Raw genomic sequence first — 13,272 nt, 5'->3', positions numbered from 1 at the left:
TCAGCACCCGCGGGTGCATCCCATCTGGACCCATGGATTTATGGATGTCCAGATTGCTCAACTGGTCTCTAACCCATTCCTCATCGACGAAGGCAAACCGCTCCGTCGACCTGACTTCATCTGAGGTCTCAGGGGTACAGGGCTCTTCAGGACTGCCTGCAGCAGAGTAGACAGAGACAAAGAAGGCATTCAGTAACTCTGCCATCTCTGTATCTTCTGTCACCAGGGCACCCATCCCGTTCATCAGTGGGCCTACATTGCCTCTGGTGTTAGTTTTGTCTGCCATGTACTTGAAAAAGCTCTTTTTGCTGTCCTTGACCCTTCTCGCCAGGTTTAATTCTTAGGATGCCTTAGTCATCTTAGCTGCCTTCCTACATCCTCTAGCAGCAGCCTTATATTCCTCCCAAGTGGCCAGCCCCTCCTTCCATGACCTGTAAACTCTCCTCTTCCACTTGAGCATACCCAGCAATTCCCTATTTAGCCGCACAGGTCTCTTGGCCCTCTTCCTTGACTTCCTACGTGTCGGGATGCTCCGATCTTGAGCATGGAAAAAGCAGTCCTTGAATGTCAACCAACTATCGTGGGCCCCTTTACCTTCAAGCAGCTTTGCCCATGGGATTTCCCCTAGCAATTGCTTGAAAAGGCCAAAGTTTGCCCTGCTAAAGTCCAGGGTTGCAATTCTACTTGCTATTCTACTAGTCCTACCACACAAGATCCTGAACTCCACCATCTCGTTGTCACTGCAACCAAGGCAGCCCTCAACCCTTACTGCTTCAACCAGATCCTCCTTGTTAGTAAGGATGAGATCCAGCAGCGCTCCTCTCCTGGTCAGCTCATCCACCATTTGCACGAGGAAGTTATCATCCATACACTGGAGGAACCTCCTGGACTGTGGCTGGGTTGCCGCGTGGTCCTTCCAGCAAACATCAGGGAAGTTAAAATCCCCCACGACGACCACAGCCTGTGACTGTGAGGCCGCTCTCAGCTGCCTGTAGAAGGCCTCGTCAACTTCCTCACCCTGATCTGGTGGTCTGTAACAGACACCTACAACAGTATCCCCCCTGCCAGCCTGCCCCTTAATTCTCACCCACAGACTCTCAACTCTCTCGTCATCTGTCCCTGGACAGAGCTCTGTGCATTGTAGTTGCTCCCGCACATAAAGAGCAACCCCACCACCCTTCCTGGTTGACCTGTCTTTTCTGAAGAGGACATAGCCCTCCATGACTATATTCCAGTCATGTGAGCTGTCCCACCACGTCTCTGTAATTGCCACCAGATCATAGTCTCCTGACTTAACACAGGTTTCCAACTCCTCCTGCTTATTTCCCATGCTGCGCGCATTGGTGTACAGACATTCCAGGGAGCGAGCTGAGCACACCGATTTCACCCTAGGATTATAGGAGGCCTCCCAGTCTTCATCAATTCTGGAGTGCTGACCCACTGGGGCAAGCCCAGCTACAACCCCCATCCCCCTTCAAATCTAGTTTAAAGCTCTCCAAATGAGAGAGCTTTATCATGTATACAAGCTTATATTTCCTCATGGGACTGCTTTTCCTTTTCATGAAGGCTGAACCATTTTCTAAACACTCCACAGTACATAGAAATAAGTAGGCTGCATTATCCCCATGCTATTGCCAAGAACAGAAAATAAACCAGACTCTTAACCCCAACCCTTAATGGCTGGACATGATGATCATCAAGGCCTTTTCCAACCTAGTTGATTCTATGAGTCTTTCATTTCAGTGACATCTAGGGAGGTGCCGGTGGTAGGGAAATGTATCTCTCTGAGCACCGTTAGTTAGCATTGCTTTTCATATTTGCCACCAGCTGTCCCTGAACTTGACCTTGTGAAGGGTTGTTCTTCATAAGGAAAAATTCTTCGTAAGGTTCTTCGTAAGGTCTTACGAGAGGAAAAATAATCAAAGCAAACCAAAAATACAGGAGAAAACCTGTATTATAATTAATTAAAAAAAAAATAAAACTGAAAGCTTTATGGCTTCCCAGATATTTTTAGGAAGAGTAACTGTCTGATTATTCTGTGATGTTAAGGTATGAATTTTTAATATTAGTTTGTTCCAAAGGGTGAGATATGAAACCTAACAGAGCTGGGAAACATGAAGAATCTTCTTACTAAAAAAATACCATTTCACTATCAGAAAAACTTGTCACATTATATAAATATATATTTTGGTATCTATTAAGATCAATAAGTGATATATTATCATAGATATCTTTTTAATGAATATGGCAAAATATAGTCTCCATTAGAATTCTATCCAGAACTTCAAGAATGATGATGTCTGTAAGAATTCTACTTTTTCAGATGAAGAATATGTCCCTCATATTCTCAGGCTGATGCATCTATAATTGATGTCTCCGGGTCTGTGCTGAGCCCCATTAAATCACTTTGCTGGATACAGAAGTACATCCATAAGAATTAGTCTGTTGATCAGGTGCTATGTTCGGGCAAAGGTCATTAACGTGATGCATAGACAGTTTTGAAGTCCCATTTAAGCACTCCAAATAGACTATAAGTGGGAGTGAAATGCTTTATAGTTTTCTGATGGCTTTTCATAGAGGGAATTACACCCTAAATGAAAGTACAGGCTGCCTACATCCTTTATACAGTGTCATGGATTCATAAGCTTTGTTCAGAGAGTTTCTGTATCCTTTTTACTCAGTAGGCTTCTGATAGGAATTGTTTTGTGTCTGTAATACTGATAGCCTAGAAACTTTATAACATATGGATTTTATTTTTTTTTATACAGCAATTATAAGTTTATCACTCTCAGAGTGTTAAGAGGGTTAGTAGTTATCTTTCTTTCATTGTAGCAAACCCTAATTAGTCTGATACAAAGAATAAGACAAAGGTTTTTTTCCCCTAAAACCTGGGAGGAGGTGTATGATTTTAATATCATTTATCTCTCGTCTCTTTCTGTCTTCACTTAAACTAGTTATTTCATCAAAACCTCTTTTGCTATTTAATTCCAACAGAAAGATCACAGAATCATTCAGGGTGGAAGGGACCTCCTGAGATCATCTGCTCCAATCCTCTGCTTGAATAGGGTCAGCTACAGAATGTTGTCCGTGCCCAACTGGGTTTTTGAATGTCTTCAAGGGTGGAGACTCCACAACATCTCTGGGCCACTTGTTCCAGTATTTGACCACCCTCACAGTAAACAATTGTTTTCTTGGGTTGAGCTGAAATTTCATGTGTTTCAGATTTTGCACACTAGCTCTTGTCCTGTTGACTGGGCCTCACTGAAAAGAGTTTGGCTCCCTTATCTTCGTAATATCCCATAAGGTATTTATACATACTGAAAACATTCTCCCTTCCTTTTCAAGCCCTTTTTTATTTGTTTGTGGCCTACTTTAAGAAAATTACAGCTGTCACAAATTCATTCTATTTAATGAGACAGTTCTCATCAGGAAATCACTAAAAGATTCTGAGAGAATATTGTTTTAATATTCTTTCAGATCCATTATAGATCCACAAACCACTAAAAAAGACACCATTATGATATTATTTTAATATATAGTGCAATTTGTGAAATACAGGTAAAATGTAGGAAGCTGGGTTCTGTACTAGAATTTCCATTTCTTACAACTTCTGTAATATCTTTTCCTGGTTCAATTAATTTGGTTTTTTTCAGGTCTTATTTTTTTCTCACTTAAAAGCCATTTTACATCTCAAGATTTTACAAAGTATCACTTTTGCTTTTAAATATTTAAGAAGATTACCTTGATTAATGAGATCTTATATGCAATGATTCTGAGACTTATTCTTGTCAAGATAACTTTAACAAAATTGGAAAAATAAAATAAATCATTGCTTTCTCATGGCCCCGGATCTTCCTGATTAGGAACTTATTTCATAAGGGGATGCATTAATTTACATAAACTACAAATAAATATTTCTGGTTTAGCTACAATCATATAAATCAATAAATGTGACTTAATGAATCTACACTTCCACCTTAATGAATTTACCAAGTCCCCTCCATTGTAAATTTAAACAGCAACTGTTTTGAAGGGACCCACACAAATTCAGATGCCACAAGTATTCTGGTGGTAGAAGAAACCTTATGCGATACTTGCAAAACCATTATTAAAAATGTACATTCACTGCAAAGGCTGAAGTAGTGATAAGCAGAGAAGTGGAAAACATTAAGTCCTTTTTTTTTTTGGAAGGGAGAAAGGGTTCCTTTCTTTAAGTGCATAGAAATACATAGTTGCTTAACAGTGCAGTGTTAGCTCTCAAAAACCATTAATATTACTAGGCTCAAATAAACACAAGTGTTGGATGGTGTATGAAATGTGAAAGTGTTAATTTTCAGTTAATTATGCTTCAAGCTACAGATAAATATTTTATTCATCATTATTAAGTATGGCAGGTGCACCCACTGTGGCAGGAATGGAGGTCTTCCAGTCACAGTTGTGCAGTGCTGGCTTTCGTTATGTTACTTATCTTGGGTTGAGATGCTGCTTAAGGTAACTAACTCTTTGAGTCTGAAAACCTTCACCTTTTTGGATTAATAAGAATTCTTAAGGCAATTGTGTAGTGATTAACTTATTTGAATTTGTTTTATTTTGTAGATGACCAATATTGGTGGAGTTTTAATTGGCTTTGAAAAGTAAGTTTAATTTAGTTATGTTAGCCAGGCACCACAGTCTGTCAACACCTGTTTTCCTGGTGTGACTCCAGTAGCTGACACTAAATCTTTCCTTCCACATACCTTTCCAAGTATCACAGTAACTGGATTACTATTATTAACTTTCTACACCTCAGTTACACTTTTTTTAAATCAACAAAAAATACTTGACTTCATATATGAAGTGTGTTCCACTTCTTGTCCATAGCAAGACTTTGAGTGTAGGAGCGATAGCATGCAAGAGACAATGGTGCATATAAATTTTGCCTTTCTTCCTTTCTCTGTCCCTGACTATTATAGTTCATTATATTTATTTTACATATAAATAGATGCTAGAATTATTTTTTTTTGCCTTGCAGAAGGTTCTTCCAGATATAATCTCTACCAAACTGAATGTAACTAACTGTTAGTTACATAAAATGTAAATAATATCTACACATAAATATATATAGAGAGAGACTTACTGGTGTGTTGGCTGGGGAAGGTCTCAGTCACCTGTGCATGTGTGTTTATGTATGAATGTCTATGAGAAAAATGCTTTTCCTCACACAGACTATCCCTTGATTCATCCACTTCATAAATTGAGCTTGGAAGTACTCTTTTTACCCTGTGACAGATGTATAATAAATAAAAAGAATTTGACTTTCCAGGTCTTCACACCTTTGAAATGATCAAATAAATATTAGTTAATCTTAATTACAGCAATATCTTAATTACTGATAAAAAATTAACAATTGTCCAACTTGCAGCACTAGTAAAAGAGGCCACGTACAGAAAACATTTGCAAGTAAAAAGATAGGTGGGCCACACATACAGAATGTGGAGAAATTAAGGTTTTTTTCGTGCTCTAACAGAGAACTGTAGTAGAAATAATTAAACAGTGAATCAAAAGGTAGTAATAGCATTGTTAATATCAATAGCTTTTCCATAATTAATTGGCAATCTATGTTTTTTTTCTGTCTTTCTATATACTAGTAAATTAAAGAAGTCTTAACCTATTCTCTAGTACTGATGTTAACCAGTATGAATGAGCACACAATACTCTGCTGTTAAATTCTCTTCCCTTCCCAAATGATGTACCCACTACAAATTGCATATCAGAAATGGTTACTGACTTGCGCTTGTTCCTGAAATATGTCCTGGAGTCTTTTAGGCAAACGCTAGTCAGTTTAGGATTGAAGTACACCAGCAACTGTTCCAGCAAATAATCAGGATAGAGAGCTGAGTCCAAATGCTGGGGGACTCGTGCTGTTTGCTTCATTAATAGCTAGGTTGAGACCAAGAGACCTAGAGCATATCAGGACTCCCTTTGAGACCACATGTTTGGCTGTCTTTTCCATGTGACAGAATGAGCCTGCTAGCCTCTGCCTCATCTCCAGTAGAATTAGAATGACCAAGCCTCTCTTGTAAGTATAAGTAGGGATTCATTATAATGTCTTAAAAATTTATTTAAATATGTATTAATAAAGTCATTAATAAAAGTGAACTTAAAAAAACCCAAACCCTGTATTTCCAAAAATAAAATTTCCAGTGTTTTCAGAATTTTTAAAGTTTATAGCCAGATCTTCCAAAGAATAAAAAAATCAATTCTGCTATTGCTGTTTTTCAGCCTAATTGCTGTCACATGTTTTTTTCTGAAGATATTTTTTTTAATGTCTTATTGCTGGTAATGAATATGGTATGTTGATTAAGGATAGCTGCAGTATTTATTTGAAGTGAAATCTGATTGCCCAACATCTTTATCAATGCTAGCATTGAGTGCTGAGACCTGTTAAGGGATAATTCTGCAAATTTCTGGAAAAATTACTATTTTTTTAAAGAAATCTCAGTAGAATCTAGAAATATTTGGTATGCTAAATGGAATACATAAATCCCAGAAATTCTGTTCTTTTAGAGGAAACAAATGTTACATAAAGTTTCTGAACAAAGCATTTTTTCCTAGGGATTTTTATTGAAGTTCACATAGTGCATTTAGAATAACTATAGCCCAGCACAAAATCCTACACTGTATGAATTGCAAATAGTCTTATTTTAGGCAGGCCACTTTTAAAGTTCTTTTAATTTTTTAAAGCTTTTCTGGGAACTGTCAAGATGAAAAGCTTATTTTACTGAACTTTTCCCAGACAGAACAGTTGAAAAAAAATAAATATTTGATTAAATTTTAGTGTGTTATGAATATCTATTGGTTTTGCTGGATTTTTTTTTTTTTTAACCAGCAACTACTACTCCTTTATTTTTTTAAAAAACTTATCAAACTTGCTTTACTGAATAAGTGGTTAAATGTTTCAAGTCTCAAATCAATAATCATACTAGTCATATGCCTGAGATTTAAACACATGTTTTACCTCTCTAGTGAACAAATTTCTGTATTGAAAGTGTAATTAATGTTCAAGTGATTCTTTTTTCTTGGCTTCAAAGAGAGAAAGAATAAATCCCAACAAAGGTAGTTTTTGTCATCATTCAGTTATTATTGGCAACAAATTTCATAAGGCAGTCATCTTTTGCATTCTCCCTCTTTTTACTTGTATAAATGAACTATATATGATCATTTGAAAGTTTCCTTTAACCTCCAAACAATTCACATATAGTTCTTTTACTTGTTTTTATTAAAATGGAGAGGGGAAATTAAAATTTCCAGGTAGATTCATGAATGAAACATGAGAATACCGGCTGTTTTGTCAGACTTCCCACCACCCTCATTACTACATTTTTTGTCATGCTATGTTAGAGAAGGATACCGTTTTAAAAGTGTGTGTTGGCTTCTAATAAAAATAAGGTAAACCCTCCACACACCCCAATGACTAGCTACAGAATATCCATGCAGAGAATATCCTTCAATTTGGAATGTTGCCATAGAACATCAGAATGTATTATGGAAATAATGTTATAAAAGAATACAGAAGATTTTTTTTCTTTACCACTGGGGAAATGAATGGAATTTGTCTGCTTGTAACTTAGGAAATATGCAGTTCACTTACTTTCCATTGTCTGGTCTGAAACGTTCAAAAGATTATCTTACTTTTCTGTATCAACACTTCCTTCGTTTCAAAGTTATTCTGTTGATTAGAAGTTCATGGCAATCAGAATTTTAAATTAGAACACCTCCAAAAATGAAAAGTTTATTTTTACAATTTTTAAGACATTTTAGACCAGCTTTATTGTTGGAGACAAATGAGAAAAAGAAAGAAGAGAAAATCCATGCAAACTGAAAACCCTGTGGCCCATAGAGTGGATAATAGCTTTTCCATCCTTTCCATCATTCTTAAGTGTGAATGGATTATCCAAATTACTGTGCATTTGTATTAAAACTGCTTCTTATTAATACAATCAGACTCTTTTCTGTAGAGAGTGATGATGGCATAGTATACTGTCCTAGGTTCAGATGTAACAGTTATTTTTCTCCTTCTTAATAACTAGTGCAGTGCTGTGTTTTTGACTTTAGTCTGAGAACAATGCTGATAACACATCAATGTTTTTAGTTGTTGTTAAGCAGTACTTACTCTGGTCAAGGACTTTTCAGTCTCTCATGCTCTGCCAGTGAAGAGGGGCCCAAGAAGAAAGAAAGGAGGAGAGACAGGACGCCTGACCCAAACTAGCCGAAGGGATATTCCATACCACAGCATGTCATGCCCATCATATAAAACCAGGGGAGCTACCTGGAAGGCCCAGATCGCTGCTTTGGTTGGTCTGGGTATTTGTCAGCTGGTGGTGAGCTATGGTGTTGTGCATCACTAGTGTGTATTGGTTTTTCCGCTACTCTTTTTAGCTTTATATTTTCTTCTTTCCTTTTTATTATTGTTGGTTGTGGTTGTAGTAGTTTTGTATTATACCTTAGTTATTGGACTGTTCTTATCTCAACCCATGGGATTTACATTCTTTCAATTCTCTTCCCCATCCTGAAAGGAGCAGGGAGGGGAAATGGGAGGGAGTGAACAAGCGACTGCGTGACTCTGAGTTACCAGCTGGGGTTAAACTATGATATAAACAGTCAATCAGAATTTGCAGAATGCAGCTGTCAATGATATATCTAGGCTTCTTTCCAAAGGAACTGGTGTTTAAAATTTGAATCTGAACTTTTGCTTCTGGGAGGAATGGAAGTACAGTGAACCTGTACTCTTAAACAACATCAAATAAATGCTGATTAGGAAATGCTGCAGAAGAGCACAATATATATCAGGAAAACCAAATCCAAATCTGTAAAATTTTTATTTCTTCAAGATCAAAACTGAAAACTGTTCAATTTTCTACACCTTTTTTTCATTCTTACTCTAGCTCTTTGTTGTATGTACTGTTCTGCCTTGATTTAAAAGAGAAAGATATGGTAAAAGAAGAAATCCACCTACTTCTACTTTTCATTCTTGCATTACCAAGAATGTTTGATTCTGGGGTCTGGTATTTTTTATTTAAATAGATTCAGAAATAAGTACCATTTCCACTGCAATATGTTTAGGGTTATTATTTGTTTTGTATTCATGTGAGGGAACAGAGGGGACTATGAGAAGTTTCATCACTTGTATTTAACTTTCTTCTTTGTCAAACCTTTTGTTTCTTGGATTTTTGTTTACCTTTACAGACAGGAAAACAGAAAGTGGCTTGCTGTTGTTCCAAGCTATTGTAAGTACTATTGTTTAAAGCTTCTAAATAACTAAAGTTTAATTTAGATGTAAAACATTGAAAAAATAAACTGGCATAAAGTAACATTTTTTCTCATTTGCTTTAACTTTGGACTTCTTAAATTATTATTGTTTCTCTGATATGACAACAGCCTAAACACTGAAACATTCTTTTCTTTGAATGAAAATATTTCTCAGTTACTAAATTGGGTAAGACTATATGTAAGTACTTCCAAATTAGCTAATATTTACATTCTAATCTAGCAGGGAGAGTTTCTTGTTCATTAATGAAATCTCTACTTAGGGTTTAGTTTAGCTAATTATCTTCGAGAAAAATCACAAATTATTCTCAGTTCAAGAATTTAAAATGGCAGTGCCAGTGAAAAATTCTGATATGCTCAAAGATGTTTTTGACCATTGGAACGGTATTCATAATTCCATGCTTCAATCAAGTCTCATGAGAGGTGCACAGAGAAGAGAAAAACACTTTATGCTATTGCTTGTATAGTTGCTTTTGACAGATTGTGAACAAATACTGGAGTCTTTGTCCATAATTATCCAAAAGCATCTGTTAAATGGCTACTTGGCAAATAATGTAAGAATGTCTTAGGAAAGGAAGGCAATGAAACAGAAAGCACGATGCTGTTACCATAGAGACCTATGAGGTATACAGTCCTTGGAATTTGCTTGAAGTTCTTACAGCAGCAAAACAAACACAAAATAGATAGATACAAAGAAAACCAAGGACAATTGCTGGTATAGAATGACTTTTGTGAGAAGAAAATCCACTAGCCTGGAAAACAGTAGCTAGCAGAGGATATGTTTAAACTCACAGATGGGTAGAAAAGGCAAAAAGGGAATAATTATTGCTATTTCTCATTATTAGTAAAAAACAAAAACAAAAACAAAAACAAACAAAAACAAACAAACGAAAAGACCCACCACAAAAACATTTCTACTAAATAATAAAGTTGAAGGTTTAAAAATTACTTTTTATAAATGACATCATTCATTTATGAAATGCACTGACAAATTACAGTAAAGGTATGAATGGGTTCAAAAATAAGGTACACAAATTCAGAATGGATACGTGTAGGTTATAAAAAACAATAGTCCAGCAAGTTTTTAATGATTAGAAGCTTGGAGGACATCCCAAGGGGAAAATTAGTTGTCTTTTTTTTTTAGAACAGCATGCTGATCTGCACAAAATGTTTGTTTTGCCCTAATATGATTTTCTTTTTTTTTTAACTCCCTTGCAACCTTACACTTAAGCCTGTTATGTACAAGGCTTATGCCATTCTACTACAACTGGATTTAATATATCAAGAATACTACCAATAAAAATCTCCTTTAAATCATATCCCTATTATAATCTACCCAGACTCTAAAATATATATCAAGCCTCAGTATACATTTGTGGTAATGCTTAACTAATGTGCATAGTTGACTTCAACCTGCAGTACTTATCAAATATTTGGGGCCTTGCTGCAGTACTTTTGTTAGAGAAAGAAAATACTTATATGAGTAAAGTATTTGATTGTTCAGTTATGTCAAATGTGATATTAGCAACAATAATATTTTCCTGATTACAGTGTAAGTAAAACCAACAATTTTCTTTGTAACTTATTTCCAGGCTTACCCTTTCCAGGAAGTGTTTAAAAAATATAGTACTCATCTTTCTCCTGCCTCCACCCAGTGTGTACTAGATGTGCTTCCCTATTGACTGCCTGAGGTTTCTTTAGTTCCAGGATTTACAGCTGCAATTGAAACAGTACTTCAACACATTTGGATTTAATGACCTGTTCTTTCCAAACTGTAGCATCTGCTCTACCAAAAAAACTTCCTGAGTTAACACTTGCTTCGGTCTTCTGCATATTTAGTGTTTTGGAATGTGGTTTCTGTGATTACATTTACATGGAGAAATTAATCTGCTCCAGGCCACTAATTAGCCTCAAACTAAAGAGCATACCATGCCTTGTGTTTAGATTGTTTTTTGGTTTGCCTCCTTAACAGCTGTTATACTACATGTTTCTGGCCTCTTGGATCCCTTTGAATTTTATGTGATACCTTTGGAATCATAAGGTATGATTATTTTGTCGGAGTAGTTAGTTTTTTTAATTCACAGTATATGACATTGGGGAATTGTTAGAACTGAATAGATTTCTACTTCTGTTGGGCAATCAAAGTTTGAGAGGAACGGAGTGTTTACAATATTGAAAAATTGTATTAATTTTAAATTTTGAAACAAAATCTTACTGCATTTATTCATTAGCAGTTTATACTCTGTGGTTATTGTTATTACGCTGTACATACAACTCTTCAACAACCTTTTCTTAGGTTAGCTGTGAGTACACAAGGCATTGGAGCTCATGTTGTAGATTAGGGTTGATGACTGCAGTCTGTGATAGTTCTTCCTCAACAGGGAGGTGGTCAGGTCTCAGGTCTCATCAGTGACACAAATTGAGACTGAGGTAGCCTGGTGGTCAGTATTCTTTCTTTTCTGATTTTCCTTGTTTATGCCATAGTATTGCCTCCATCCCCCAAAGAGGGCTTTCTCTGCTCCTTGTACTGCTAATCTTGTCCTGTGTCTGGCAACAACACTAACTGTTCAGCAAACACTCACAGCAGAAATAAAGATTTAACACTTGCTTTGAAAGAAGCCGTTGATTTTGTACTAACATAATGTTTTTGCATTAGTACAAATATTATTTTAGCATTGTTCTGAAATCTAACATGCCATTTAGGTTTTATTTCTGCATAATACATAGTTACTATGCTATAGCACGAAACATAGCACTGGCACCAAACTCAACAAACCTTAATTGGCTGTTCTTTTAGTGGATTTGGTTTAAAATATCTCATTGCTTCAAGAAAAAAACATTTGAAAATTAAGGTACTAATATAATTAAATTCCATTTTATTTTGATTTTAATTTAAATTTTTATTAGAGGTAGCTATGGAAATTCTATGTTTTTTATTCCAGTAATAAGCACTGACAATCTTCTATCTTTTTTGTCTCTGTGGTGTATGTCATAGAAGAGGGAGAAACACAAAGACAGTTAACAGTAGGGGCATGTAGTAGTATTAGTGAGATAAACAGTTTGGGTTTTCTTTGTTTTTTTTTTTTTTTAATTTTGTTTGGTTTTTTTTGAGAGTACATTCTTATATGTTTCAAGTGTTCTTCTAAGGTGGCTTACTTTACTGCTGAAGTCATACATATGGAAGGGAATGTCAGATGCCAGTATAATCTCATGAAAACAAAACCCAGGCTAACTTGCAATTTGACTAGTTCAGTGTAGGTTAGCTTCTTTTAAGAAACAACTATCTGATTACCAAGTATTATCTCTCCCAGAAATAGTGTCTAATTGATAGTCAAGAAAAAAAATGTCCATGTGATATTTGAATGATATACAGCTTATTTTATGAGCTAAGAAAATATATTGCACTACATTTACATACCCCTTGCATGAAATTTAGCTAAGAATCCTATTAAAAGTAAACAAATAAACTATTTTTCAAAAGAGATAAAAGTAAAAAAAAAAAAAGAAGAAACCAAACAAACGACCTCTCTCTGCCAGTCTCTTCTGAATGGTCAACTTTGGCCGAATTTTTGGTTTACGATGCTTTGTGGGTTTTTTTCTTTTGCTAGGTACTCATTATGAAGTTCTAAGCCAAATTTTAGTGCTCAAATGGCAGGTTTTTGTTGATTATTTTTTTCCAATGGAAAACATTCAGAGTCTTTTTCCTTAATTTAAAAAGGATTTACCATCATCTGTAAATTCTTGTAAATGCAATAAATTTTATTTAAATTCTTAAGCATCGATCAAATGACACACGCACACACTGAACTATGCAGTATATTGTGCAGAATTATAAGGTAGATCAGTGAAGTTTTATGAATTTATACACTGGTTTGTAATATCCAAAAAGGCTTTGAGCTGAAGTCTCAAGAAAGCTCCTTCTAAGTTGTATGAGGTATTCTGATATACAGCCTTAAGTCTAATTAA

This window comes from Pezoporus flaviventris, unplaced genomic scaffold (assembly GCF_033815535.1).
Source record: "Pezoporus flaviventris isolate CSIRO_AGI_PZ_B2104156 unplaced genomic scaffold, CSIRO_AGI_Pfla_v1 ptg000003l, whole genome shotgun sequence".
Lineage (NCBI taxonomy): Eukaryota > Metazoa > Chordata > Aves > Psittaciformes > Psittacidae > Pezoporus > Pezoporus flaviventris.
This window is presented reverse-complemented; position numbering follows the sequence as displayed.